The 14,778-nt window shown below is 41.0% G+C and overlaps 1 protein-coding gene across 2 annotated transcripts in view; it reads right to left on the bottom strand.

Moving 5' to 3' along the window:
* TFEB (transcription factor EB) overlaps positions 1-14,778 on the bottom strand; it is an 87,624-nt gene that overhangs the window by 59,528 nt on the left and 13,318 nt on the right. The window lies entirely within an intron of this gene.

The following is a 14,778-nucleotide window of genomic DNA, read 5'->3' as shown; positions in this document are numbered from 1 at the left end:
AGTCTCTGTGGTTAAATTGGGAGAAGACAAGAAAACAATGTTATTTGAAAATTCCAGTTTGGTTATCGACGATAGAAGCGTTTTCTTATCCTATAATCTATAAAAAGGAACAAACAGTTAGCTATGGGGAATTACTAGATGAAAAGGGTGAACTTAAATCGATGCAAAAATTAGAGGAACAAGGTATACAGATGAATTGGTTTTCATATTTGCAAATACATTCAAAGTATTATGAGGATTCCAAAGCAGAGGGATTTTATGATAAACAAACTGATTTAGATAAGATTTTGATGGGTACTGATGAAAAGGTGATTAAAAAATTATATGGTTACTTATTGGAAATTAAGCTGGAGGAAGAACAAGTTAAAGAAACTATGATTGCTTGGGGAGGAATTTTGGATATGGGATTGACTTAGAGAAATGGCAGAAATTATGGTTGCAAAATTATAAAATGACAATGTCTACAGCCTTTAAAGAAAATTTGTATAAGATGTTTTACAGGTGGCATTTCCCGACAAGGATAGCAAGAATGTTCAAGAACAAATCTGAAAAATGCTGGAAATGTCATCAGAAACCTGGTTCATACTACCATATGTGGTGGACTTGTGAGGATGCTAGAAAATATTGGACTAAAATCCATGTGGTTGGAAAAATGACAAAGAAGCACATAGACTTGAAACCGGAGCTTTTTTATTGGGAATCTTACCAGATGTCTATAGTAAAGAGTTGAAATATTTGATTGTAAATGTATTGACTGCGGCTAGGATTGTATTTGCAAAAAATTGGAAAAATGAGAAAATTCCATTGCAGGAAGAAGTCATAAAGAAAATATTGGAATGTGCTGAGATGAGTAGATTGACTTTTGAAATCAGAGAGCAAGAAGATAAACAATTTTATATAGTTTGGGATCTTTTCTATCAATGGTTGAATGATGAAATACAAAAATATAAATGTTAGACAATAAGGAATAATATTGATTTTATTTTTCTTTTCTCTTTTTGGTACTGGATATTATATTTATATAATAGTTTTCTGTTTCCTTTTTTCTCTTATTTAGGATAGAATTGGCACGATTATATGATTTGTTTTAGAATAAATTACTTAAAATATAGTTATCTCACAAAGGCATGATCGAACAAAAGTTTAGTCAAATTTCTTTTTTTAATAGTGATATTATGATTTATAAGTTTGTATTGACAATAAGAGTTATTATACAAGGTAATTGTAATTGTGACTATGAGAGGAGTGCACAAAACTGATGGACCAACCGACTCACTGTTTGTATATAAATATGGGGGAGCTGATGTTTTTATGTTTTGTCTGTTTGTTTGTATGTCAAAAAACAATAAAAAACTTTAAAAAAAAAGAATTTACTTATTTATATTTATATGCCATTGCAATCTGAAGACTCTAAGCAGTTAGAAAAAAATCTACATATTATAGTGCAATACATTACTACATATACCATAGCAACAGTATTAAAAACATCTATAGAATCTTGAATGGCACTTAGAAAATCTGTGCATTGACAAAATCAATTACAAAAGACCACACTATTCGGATCTGACATATAGTGATAGCATTTTACTGCGCTTTACAGCCCTCTCTAAGCAGTTTACAGAGTCAGCATATTTTCCCCAACAATCTGAGTCCTCATTTTACCCACCTCAGAAGGATGGAAGATTGAGTCAATCCTGAGCCCAGTGAGATTGAACTTCCAAATTGCAGGCAGGCGGCAGTTAGCAGAAGTAGCCTGCAGTACTGCACTCTAACCACTGCACCACCATGGCTCATACTATACTATGCCAATACATTAACTTCCTAGGATTCTTGAGAAAAACATGGTGTATATGAAGACCAATACCTTGAGTTATTTTTTAAAATAACTTGAATTATTTAAAAAAGAATCCTTCAGTTATTTGTAAAAATAATAAAGGCAGGATACAAAAAATAAAACACCAGTTAAAGAACAGCGAGCTGTGAATTCACATTGTTATGTATATAATAATAAGCCAGCAAAATAGAAGACAAAGAATTAGAAAAAAAATCACAAAATACAAAGATTTGCAAACAGAAGAACAACTGTGGCAAAGGAAAGCAAAGATAATACCAATAATGATAGATGCTTTTTATGCAATCCAAAAACAACTGGAGCATACCTGAACACCAATCAGCATTGACAAAATCACCATCAGTCAATTGCAAAAGAAGCTTTACTTGGAATAGCTTACATCCTACAACAACACCTTTCACAGCATCAAACAACATCTGCTTATTCCTTGGATAGGACTTGATAGCTGGATAAACATGCTATATTCTGTGTAAACACTGGCTGATTATGCTATAATAATAATAATACATTATGGAATTGACCAAAACAAACAGGCCAATATAGGTAGCTCTTGATTACTGATTTAGCAATTTGCATTTATGCATTTATGGTGATGAAAAAATAACTTTGCAAGCAGTCCTCACATTTATTACTTTCACAGGTCTGTAAAGAAAAGGAAAGCTGAAGTAAGATCATAAACACTTAGCAACCACTTTGTTTAGCAACCAAGTTGCCAGTCTGAATTGTGGCTGCTAAATGAGGAGTACCTGTATAATCAAAAGAGGTATAAAAGGTAGAATCATAGTTAATCACCAATGATATATTAGTCTATTATTATATAAAATGAACAAAAAATTTAAAGTCCTCAATTTATAGTACAAGACTAAACAATTTGACCACTATTTGCTATAACAACTGCACTGAATTGTGCAAGTTTTCTAGATGTGATTACAGTACTCACATATTCAAGAAGCATAACGGGGTATTTGTCATGTAGATTTCCATGATAATTCGATAAAAACTGTAAATAAACTCTTAAGATGAATAGAAAGGACAATGCAGAAGAATAAGCCCAACAAATTCATTTTCCTCCCATATGGCATGTACAAGGAAGCTATTGCAGCGGCTCATGATAGCATGTTATATTTGGTGAGGATACTCATCTATATTTGAGGCATTAGATGCTGGCATAAGTAGAAAATTAGAGGCATAGTTGAAACTGCCAAACAAGGTCATTAGAAATTCTGATTGAACAGTTTCAAAAAAAAGCTATAGAATGGCATTTACATATTTGTGATCCATAGATTAGGAATAGAAAAGGATAAGGTCCTTAAGATTTCTCAGATCTACTAAGGGTGTACAGAACATAATTGTAGCATCTATACAAAATAAAACCAATGCAAGCAGGCCTATATGGCTGGTCTGGACATGGTTTGTACTATTGGGTTCATATAGTATGGAATATTTGTCAAATGGTGTGTTTTTCCTAAGATTACAACAAAGCATGGATTTTATCCCAATTCATTTCCATTTTCTATTTTATTGTCTCACTGCAGGAGGCAACAGCAGTGTTTTTCTTCTACTACACTGCAGCCCTAATTTAAATTATAAAACTTTCCTATAATTATCAGTTTTATTATTGATTTTTTTTAATGCCTTGACATGCATTTCTGCCAACCATCCTCCCCCATCAAAACCCAAGCCACCTTCATCCCTGTTTGATTCTTTTGCCCATAGGCAAAAATGTTTTTACACAGAAAAGCTTTTGACATTTAAAATAAACTTGTTGAAATAAACTTAAATGTGTTACTGTTACTGTTTTTTTTTTTAAAAAAACACATGTATTTAGTTGATGTTTCTTAATCATTTAACTTCATTATTTTATCCACATTTCATTGTGAGCCACTTTGGTCATTCTAATTTAAACAAAAATCTGATTCAAAGAAGAATAAACACAAAAACAAATTATCCAAGACGCATTTAGGTAATTAAACAAAATATAGTGAAGTTAAAAGTATTCTACCTATACAAATAAACAATTTGTCTGCAGAAATATACGTGTTAACTGCAAACCCAGCAAATTGAATGGCAGCATCCTTTAGAAAAAGAATACCAGAGACCTCACAAAGCACACAAAAAAGTATGAAAGTTATATGATTAGCTTCATCTTTGGCAAAGGCTGATACAAGTAGCAAACATGTTTCTATTTAATAGTAAAACGAGATAAATAAATCAACTTTAACAGACTAATTTTAAGCATATGTTTATTCAAAAGTTTGATTAAAGTGACACTTTGTGCCACCTCTTGAACAATCCTGCGTTTGTCCTGTCTTTCTCAAATTATGACAAAATATTTTCTGTATGTAGATGAAGTGATCAAAACTGACTTACGCAAGTTACTCTGCTTTATCAACAGTCACTTGTGGACTCCAATAACATAACAGTGTTAATCAGGTTGAACACTGCATATAACCTAATATATCTTTACTTTCTAAATTTATTCATTAATTACTTTCTACATACATACATACATACATACATACTTTCTCTGGAGTAAATTCATCAAAGACTAATTTCAGCATGTAGAAATTACAATTAAACTAGGAAAGAAAATCAATAAATCATAAGAACATTATTTTCTACACACAACAGAAGCCTGCCAGATTTAATCGTTTTTTTTTTCAAGCAATTTTTTTGTACTCCTGACCACACAAAAAACATTTATTGCTGAGTGTCCATGTGCACAGAACCTCTGATTTGCATACAGTAAAGACAGTGGTTGGCCATTCCAGTCATCCAACTGTAATATATCATTGCTATATGTCAGAAATCTTGCAGCTAGCCTAGCTTGTGGCCTCAGGAATTGTGCTGGGCTCAGAAAGTTAAATGATCGATCCAATTTTAAAGTCACTTGTTATCATTTATTGGGAGAGGTAGCATCTTGAGTGAAGAAACAGTTTCTTTTACTGTGAAGTTCTTGTTGCTCTCTGAGTTTGGTTGTTTTCCTGCAGATGTTTCATTATCCAGCTAGATAACATCTTTAGTACTAGAAGGCAGTAGATATATGAACTGTTGCTCTTTGTTTATATTGGCTTGTCCTGTGAGTGTTGGTTAGGGTGATGTTTTCTCCTAGATCATTGTAATTTACTGCTTGATTATCTGAGTTGATAGTTCCTTGATTAGAGCATTATTTACTACTTATTTTTCTAGTGTCCTGCATACCTGGATATCCATAGTTGGTGGGAAGGTGTTTTACTCTTTTCGTTTCCTTTTTAGCTTTTTTATTATCTCTCTTGAATGGTGTGTAAAAGTTGCTTATCTCTATAGACCTGTTACTGGCTGATTTATCTGAGTGTCAAGTTTCCAGGAATTCTCTAGTATTTTTGGATTTACCTTGATCTATGATGCTTACAGTTTTTTATTTGAAACTATGATGGTTTCTGTCCATGTGCTGTGAGATTAGTGAGGTTCATCATGTCTTCTGACTGCTAGTTGATGATCATGGATGTACTCTCTAGAGTTTTGCTTCTTACATAGTGACTTTTCTAATCCTTACAGTCTACATGGGCAATTGGTACTCCTCTTTCTGCATGTTCAGTACTGACGTTAAGGCAGCTTCAAATATCAATCCAACTCTTTTCTTACAATTCTTTTTTTAAATTAAGAAATACTGTAAAAATGCACAATTGAATTTTGTTACATATATAAAGTTGCAAGAGAAAATAACATCCCAGCTTGCATATGGCATGAAATGCATGTCATTAGAGATAGCAGCACCAGAATTTAGAAATAATGATTCCAGGTTTCAAACACATCCCAAGGCCAGGAAAATGAGCGGAAAATAAAAGAATCTCATATCACATAATTATCATAATCAGAAATGAAATGAAATTATCATTTCTTATAAAGTACTACTAAGTTAATTTCCTTAACAGTTTTGCATTATAACATGACCTATAGTTGGCTCACTAAAGACATGTTGCCCTCTCATCCTGCCATGTCTATATCTCCATGGCCATTTTTGGCTGGGCTGGCGAACAGCCAATACCCTTTGACAATTATTTTTTTCTTTTTTCTTTGCTCAGAAACCATCCTCACAGAATACCTTGCCAAACCAGCAACTTATGCATACTCCACCACTTTCCATCACACCAATCTCAGCCTCCTTCCTACCCCATGTCTTCCTTCTCCACTTGCATATCTGCCTGTACCCCATAGCCAAGCACCCAAACCAAGCTGCACCAAGCTGTCAGGGGCATGAAGATAAGGGAAGGAGTTCTTCTCAGTTTCTTTTGTCTCTCTCAGCACAGTAGTGAATCCATTCCTTTTCCTTTATCTTCACTGTCCCTTCTCTTACCTTCTGCACTTGCTGGAGAATACCATTATGCCTCACAACCACAACAGCTACAGGCAGCCATCAGCCCTGGAGGAATCTGCATTTAGTTCCCGTGTGGTGATGACTTGTTGCTGCTACTGTTGGGGCCACAGTCTTGCTTTCTAGCCAGGGCAGGGTTAAAGGAAAGGCTAGGGAAAGCAAATGATCCATGCTCAGCCCATGGACGAAGAGAGATAGGCAGCAGAGAAGAGTCTCTTTCCCTGCTTTTCACCCCTCCTCGGACAGCAGCAGCATAGTGAAATGTCACTACTGCGAGGACAGCAATCCTGCTGCTCTTGTTCTTGAGTCACAGCAAGAGGAAAGTCATGGAAACAGTGGTTCTCAAATTAAGGCTCTTGTCTCAAGGATGGGAGGAAATTAGATCCTCAGAGATTATGGTTGAGGTCTTACAATATTTCCTTGCATCTGGGTGTGTACAGCATGCCCTATTATTGGCATAAGTACTTGACCCTTCCATCTCCTCCAAATTGCAGACATTCAATTTAACTGTGAAAAGAATGAAGCAACAATGGGTTCAGTTGCCAATGATGCCACAAAAGCTGTCTTCTAATACCTTGTAAGAGAATGGAGGCAGAAGAAGGTGTGTATTCCTGCAGCTGGATAACATGGCAGAAAATATCTTGTGCCCAATTTAATTTCTTATTAATAATGATTGCCTAATAGAAGAGGTAGGCCAAAAAAAACCTAGAGCCAAACGTTTCAAGCAGACCTTCTTGCTTCAAATGCTCTACTATCATCCCAGTGCCAAAGAAGCCCTCCACCAAGGAACTGAATGACTACAGACCAGTTGCTCTAACATCTGTAGTTATGAAAATCTTTGAAAGGCTAATGCTGTCTCACCTGAAAACCATCATGGATCCACTGTTAGATCCCATGCAGTTTGCATACCGAGCAAATAGATCAACAGATGATGCTGTTAACATGGTTCTGCATTACATCCTACAACATCTTGAATCTCCAAATACCTACGCATGGGTCCTCTTTAGAGACTTCAGTTCAGCATTCAATACCATCATTCCAGACACTCTTCTAAGTAAATTAAACCAACTAGCAGTACCTGAACACACTTGTAAGTGGATCATAAGCTTCCTAACAGACAGGAGGCAGCAGGTGAAGCTAGGCAGAATCACATCCGATACCTGTACTATCAGCACAGCCCCCACCCCCTTCTCCCTATATACCAATGACTGCATCTCAAATGATCCATCTGTTAAAATACTGAAGTTTGCTGATGACACAACAGTGATTGGTCTCATTCGAGACAACGACGAATCTTCATGCAGACAGGAGGTTATACAGCTTATCTCGTGGTGTAACCAGAACAATCTGGAACTGAACACACTCAAAACCATAGAAATGGTGGTAGACTTTAGAAGAAACCCTCCCATACTATCACTTCTTACAATACTAGATAACACAGTATCAACAGTAGAGACCTTCAAATTTCTAGGTTCTACTATATCACATGACCTAAAATGGACACCTAACATCAAAAACGTCATCACAAAAGCACAACAAAGAATGTTCTTTCTGCAGCAACTCAGAAAGCTCAAACTGCCCAAGGAGCTGCTGATCCAGTTCTACAGAGGAATTATTGAGTCTATCATCTGCACCTCTATAACTGTTTGGTTTGGTTCTGCAACCCAACAGGACAGACACAGACTTCAGAGGATAATTTGGACTGCAGAAAAAACAATTACTACCAACCGGCCTTCAATTGAGGACCTGTATACTGCACGAGTCAAAAAGAGGGCTGTGAAAATATTTACAGACCTCTCACATCCTGGACATAAACTGTTTCAACTCCTTCCCTCAAAACAACGCTATAGAGCACTGCACACCAGAACAACTAGACACAAGAACAGTTTTTTCCCAAAAGCCATCACTCTGCTAAACAAATAATTCCCTCAACACTGTTCAACTGTTTACAAAGTATACACTACTATTACTGTTAATCTTCTCTTCACTCCTTATCACCCATCCCCTCCCACTTGTGATTGTAGGACTATAACTTTCTCACTTGTATACTTACGATTTATTTTGACTGTTTCCTAGTATGATTTGATTGTTGATTGTACCCTATGACTATCATTAAGTGTCATACCTTATGATTTTTGACTCTTGACAAATGTATCTTTTCTTTTATGTATACTGAGACAATGTGCACCAAGACAAATTCCTTGTGTATCCAATCACACTTGGCCAATAAAGTATTGTATTCTATTCTGAAATATTAATCTTAAATGGAAGGATATGAAGACTGTATATAAACAGAGATCAAACCCTGTATTCACCAACACTGATGATGTCACCTAGTCAGGTAAAGAATGTCTTCAAGGAAGAAAAAAAAAGAGAGCACCAAGGACTCTATAATGATTGCCTAACTCCCCCATTTCCAGAATATTTCTTTCTGCAACAGCATTCTGCAACAGCATTCAGCAAAAAATGTTTAAATATTTCAGAAGAACTTAGGCCAAATTCCAAACATTGTAGAAATGGGCATGTCCAAGAGCTTTGTAGAATACTTCAAACTGTACTTGAACTGTAACCAAACTACTTCAAACTGTAGTTTCTGGAAATCTATGCCTTTTCCTAGGGCTTATATTCACAATGAAAAGTTGTGGGGAATATAAAGGAACATTTAAGAATGCATCAAAATTTAAGTGAATGTGATTTATCCTAAATTTCTAGTTTTGGGTTTATAAGAAAGGGGTTGCCAAAACAGAAAGGGCTGAAAGTCAGTGAATAGTAAGGATTTATTTAATATACTACATTGTTCTACCCTAATTTTCTGCAGGGAAAAATCAAAAGAACCATTTCCCAAAATTCTCCAGTGGTAGGATGAACTGTTCAACAGTTCATTGGCCAATCAGTAAAGAGGTTTTGTTCATATGTGTGCTTATTTAACTTAGCATATTTTTTATTTATTCTGTCGCTATCGCATATGGCAGCAACAGAAAATTTACTGACATATTTTGAAGAATATTAAATGGAAACCATCTCCTTAGACATTGCCATTTTCGTGGGTCACAGAAGGAAGTGATGAAAAGGACAGAATGATAGCAATAAATCTTTTTTGTACATATGAGAGTACAAGCTTAGGCACCGAGCGGAAGCATTTTCTTATTACATATATGCTTTTACATTCACTGCAAATGATTGAAGGGGAAACAGATGGACTGAAAGGGGAAATTCCCTGTGTATCAGGCCAGCAGATAGTGAGATAGAGAAGAATAGGCCACCAATATCCTACTTCGATGCTTCTCTGCTGTCATATTTACAAAATGTCATCTTTGAAAACAGCTCTTATTTCACTATTAAATGACTGGGAGCATTTTAGCATGAAAGTAATGTACTCTCAGTATTCTATATCAGTTAGCAGCTTGGCTGCTATCACTTTGCTAAGTTTCTGGACATTCTTCAACTATAGCCATATAGCAAGGATATGTCCTAGAGTTTTGTAGGATACCTCAAACATTGTGGTTTCTGAAAATCTATGCTTTTTCTGGAAAGTCGGGTTGCAACCTAGCATGGATAACTGGCTTAGGGGAGCCACATCTGGTGCTCCAGACAGAACTGTGCAAATGAGCCATTCTTATTGTCTGGGAAACTATGCACAAGTACAAGCCAAAGTTTTCCCCCATAACTCCTCTCAATGCAATTCTGACAGTAATGCCAGAACTTTGCTTCCCAACCAATAGTAGCTTTATTTGTCTCAATTTAACATCAGTTTGTTCATCTTAATTATTGTTCAAGGGAAATGCCTGCATTCTTGGAGTTAGATGGCAAAAGGTAATAATGCTATCAGGTCATCCACAGGCTCTTGACACCTCACTTAAGAGCTAAATGACTTCTCCCAACTGTTTCATATACCTACAGAAGACAACCAGGGAGGAGTCTACTAAAACCTCTTCAGAGGTTTTTTATTATCTTTTCCTAGGACTTAGGAAATGTTTCAGCTGTTCTTGCTTATGTAAAGTTATCTATTTTCCTCAAGGGAGTAATCAGGGAATTATTCTCCTAACTCTCTGTCATACCTTTTGAGATACTGCAGGTTAATGGCTTAGATATTAAACATTACATAAACATTAGCCAGTTTGTTTCAGTGGTTAAGGCACCAACCTAGAAGGCAAGAGATCATGAGTTCAAATCCTGCCTTAGCCATGAAAGCAAGCTGGGTGACTTTAGCCCAGTCACTCTCTCTCAATCCAATCTAACTCTCAGGGTTATTTTGTGGAAAAAAACAGAAGAAAGATGGATATGCTTGTTGCCTTGAGTTATTTATAAAAATAATAAAGGTGAGATACAAATTAATTAAATAAAATAAATACGCCAGTAAGAAAATAAGTAACTAAGTCTCATGAAAAATTCTGAAAACCCTCTGATAGGAAGAATAGCAACCCCTGAAAAATAGTGCAGTCAGAAAGATACAGTGATTGTATAATATTGAATGGTATTGAGAGACCAAAAAGAACTAGCATGATTTTGGGGGAATCCAGTTCTCAGCTTTGGTCAACCATTAACACAACCAAAGACTCAAGCTTATACAATTCAAATCAGCATAGGGAAAATTAAGCAGGTTTACTAAAACTGGAGATTCCAATTATAAAATTTACAGAATTGGAATCTTCATATGTCATGAAATTGATCTGAAAACAGAGATTCTCAGGATACTTTATTGAAACTTGCAGCCAAGTAGCCTACTGTATCTACCAATCTAACTGCAATCCTCCAATTCTATACTTTAGGCACTTCCAAAAAGAAAATAGAAGTAGCTACCATATTTACAAAAAGCGGTCTTGCATTTCTTCCTGGGAATATCCAAGCAAAAAGAAGAAAATTGTCTCATGCTCAAGCCTCAAGCAGGCATCATATTCAAAACATCAGGAGAAAAGGAGTGGGTAGAAAAGGAAATATATACTGTTAGCTTGAAAACATTTTCTTTATCCTAAATGATATATTTGTTTCACATATATCATTTCTCCTACACCATCGCTCACTTAAAGCAAAGTGAAACTAAACTTCTTGTTACATGAAAACACAAAGCTGTGGCTATCTTCTATATTTTCCATTGAGCTGTCTCGAGCGTCCAGGTTGGGAGGAGCTCCAGTCTCGGCTCTTACAGGCTGAGCTTGAAATTGAGGAACGCCCCTCACCGTCACGTGGTCCTCGGGCGCTCCCCAGTTTTTTGCTCAGCCTCGTGGCAAACAGGCTGTTTTTCCCTTGCTCCGGTCGTTCAGCATTCTAGGCCTCTCCTTCTCATCGCTTTCTATGTGGATCACGGCAGGCAGCGCAGGAACTCAGGTTTGAACTCCCCAGGGAGTGTTTTTAACATCTGAACTGTTTCCTTAAGGGGAGAAAACGAGCGCTTCGAGCGCTGCCCCCCCCCACCGCTTCGTTTGCCGCCTAATCGCTCCGCGCGAGGCCGCTTCGTTTCTGCCTGCCTCTCCTCGCTTTAGCCGCCGTTCCCCCCCCGCGAACGCCATCTAGCCCAGGGTACGCTTCCCTGGTTCTCCCAAAGGGTCAATTTCTCTATTTTTCCCTGGGAGTTTACCGCCGCTGGGGCTGCCTCCGTTACTTGCGGCCTCCATCTTGGGCCCCCTGTGGCGTCCGCCATCTTGGGTGTGCCCTGGAATGGCCGCCATCTTGTGAGTGGCCGCATGGCCGTCCGCCATTACTAGAGGCCCTTTTACAGGCCGCAGCCTTAACTGACCATTAGGCAGCCTGGGACTCCCATGTCTCAGCCTGTCTTTCATTCTACCGACAGGCCTCCTGCAGAAATAGGGCCCGTTGGCCCTGCAGCCTTTTCCCCAGCAGGCGAAGTAGCAGCTCTGCCCCCCCCACCCCTTCCCCGGTCCGTCCGGCAGGGGTAGCTGCCTGGCATTCACCTTCTGGCTGATTGGTCTCTGGGCTAGGCCCTGGTTCGTACCAAACCTCTATTTTAAACAGAAAAAAAATTTTTGACTAAAAGGGGGGCGTGGAACGTGCGCTGGGATTCCCGGCCTCCATGTAGGCCGCATCCAGACCTGGTTTCAGATTACATTATTCCTTCTACCTGCGGCCCCAGGGTCATTGGTTTTTATCTGAGGCCTACCAGTAGGCCGCATTGTTTCCTGACTCCTGGGCAGATCCTGGGACTGCTCAAATACCTTGCAATCCTGCCTAGGTCCCTTCCCCGGTTCGCCTGGCAGGGACAGCTTGGCGTTCATTCTGGCTGATTGGCCCCCGGGCTAGGCCCTACTTCCCAACACGTTGCAGAACAATTCTGTTGCCTTGACAAAAAAGGGGGTGCAATACGAGCACTGGGAGTTCCAGCCTCTGCTTAGGCTGTACCCAGACCCATTAACCGCCTCGCATTAACCAGAAAATTTTTTCCTTTTTTCTCTCCTCTCCAGATGGCAGACGACAATACCTCTCGTGGCACTTCTCTGAAGGCCAAGGCTAAATCCCACCACCTGCGCAAACAGGCACAGGAACCATCCAAAGCTTCCCAAAGGGATGCCCTCAGGTGACACAGGGCCCTCGAAAGGGAAATTGACAGACGCTCTCATGAGTCAAGCTCTGTGCCCTGGGACCCTTCCGCTCCATCAACCTCCACCCATCCTCCTCTCCCCTCCTCTCCTGCTTCTGCTTCTTCCCCACAGCCTGGACAGGCCCTGAGGTCACCTTGCCCACCACTGCTGTAGAACTGTGCCCGGAGGAGTCTCACCCACCCCCATGGCGGAAATACCCGAAAACCTAATGCAGGCTATGGAACTGGCCATCCGGCAAAGGGTAGCGCAACAGATGCAGCAGCTGGCCGGTCTGGCTCCTCGGCCTGCGGCCCCCGAGGCCCTAGGATCAGCGGCCTCGCTTGGTCAGGCAACTCCCCAAGGGGACTTAACCTTACCTTTGGAGATGGAGGGGATGGAGGCCCAAGAACCCGGGGACCCTTCCCTCTTTGGGGACGAGCAGGACCTTGACATGGGGTCCCTCATAGGCAGCGAACTCTTTTCGGGAACAGGCCCCCTAGAGGGGGACATGTCGGAGGACGAGGGCCTCTCTCCAGGCCAGCCCGCGTTTTTAGGGCTCTTTAAACCGCACCTATTTAGGTCCCTCCTGTTCAAAGCCAGGACTACCTCGGGCCTGAACCCCCTCCCCACCAGCGGCGGCAGGGGTTCCTCCCGACTCTCTCTTCTCTCAGCCCGTGGTGGAAACTGAGGTGATCCCTGTCCCGCCCATATTCTCAGACATGGTCTCTAGGCAGCTGGCCTCCTCGGGGCCCCCTCCCCCAACGCCCAGGACAAGCGGTTTTTTAACCTGGAACCGCAGTTCTCCACCCTGCTCGATCCCCTCCCCGTGGACGAGCCCGTGGTAGGCCTGGCTTCCCGCTCTACTCCCAGCGACTCACTCGATGCTCTCCAGCCCGAGGACAAGCGAGCTGAACTGGCCCTGTGCCGCGCTCACCTCTCTGACGCCTGGGCAGTCAGGGCCTCCACTGCCGCGTCTTTTTCACCAGGTCTTCCATCAAGTGGCTCCAGCAGCTCAAGCAGCATGTTCCCGCAGCCAATCTTAGGGCGCAACCAGGACATTGCCAAGATCCTGGCCGCGGCCGAAGTTTGCAGACGCCACCTTCCAGGCGGCAAAGTTCTCCACCAGGGCCATTTCGTCCCAGGTTACCGCCCGCCGTCTACTTTGGCTCCGCCACTGGCAAGCGGACGTTAAAAACAAGACTAAGCTAGCATCAGCCCCCATCTCTGGGGGAAGTTATTTGGACCGGTTCTCGACCCATTCCTGGCCTAGACCCGGAACAAGTGCAAGTACCTCCCTTCCCTCTCTAGGAGGTCTGACTTCAGAGGTTCCTCCTCTCCTCTTCCCTCCTCCTCCTTTTCCAGATACTACCGATCCTCTCCCTACAGATCTCCCTACCGAGCGGAGCCGGATGGGTCCTTCCAGGTAACTCTTCCCGGGAGAGGTTCATTCCGTGCGTTCCCGATAATGCAGTCGTCCCCAGGCGCTTGCTTCCTCTCTCCGTCTAACCCTGCCTGCAGGCTCCTACCAGTTCTTGTCCCCTCACCCTGCCCAGGGCTAGCTTCCTGCGCCCCGGTCCTCAACAGATCTCTAGCTACTACTACTTTATCCCCAGACAAGGCAGCCTCGCCAGCTGGGCCCTTGAGTAAGTCTCTTGTTCCGGGAACTCACGGTTCCAGTGCCCAACACATCTGTCTCTTGAATCACGGTTCCAGTGCACATCTGTTGGCCTCCTTGGCGGGACTGCCTTCTGGACAGCTCCGCCTCCTCTTTAGGCCCCTTGTTGAGACATTCCAACCTCCAGGGGTTCTTCCTGTTGGGCATGCCTTCCAGCGGGTCTTCAGGGTCCCAGGAGAGATTCTATACCAGACGGGGCCCCACCCGCAGGACTAGCCAAGCTTTGGTATGTCCCAACCTGACGCCGAGACAGCTCAATGGAAAAGGGCGTTGGTTCTTACCTGATACGCTTCTTTTCATGGAGCTGTCGAGAGCGTCCCAGCCCCACCCGTAGGCCGTCTGGTGGGAAACCTGGCTGTTCGAC

This window comes from Pseudonaja textilis, chromosome 3 (genome assembly GCF_049901715.1).
Source record: "Pseudonaja textilis isolate UNSWEBS1 chromosome 3, rPseTex1.2, whole genome shotgun sequence".
Classification (NCBI taxonomy): domain Eukaryota; kingdom Metazoa; phylum Chordata; class Lepidosauria; order Squamata; family Elapidae; genus Pseudonaja; species Pseudonaja textilis.
The sequence above is the reverse complement of the archived record's forward strand: the minus strand, read 5'-3'. Positions and strand labels throughout refer to the sequence as shown.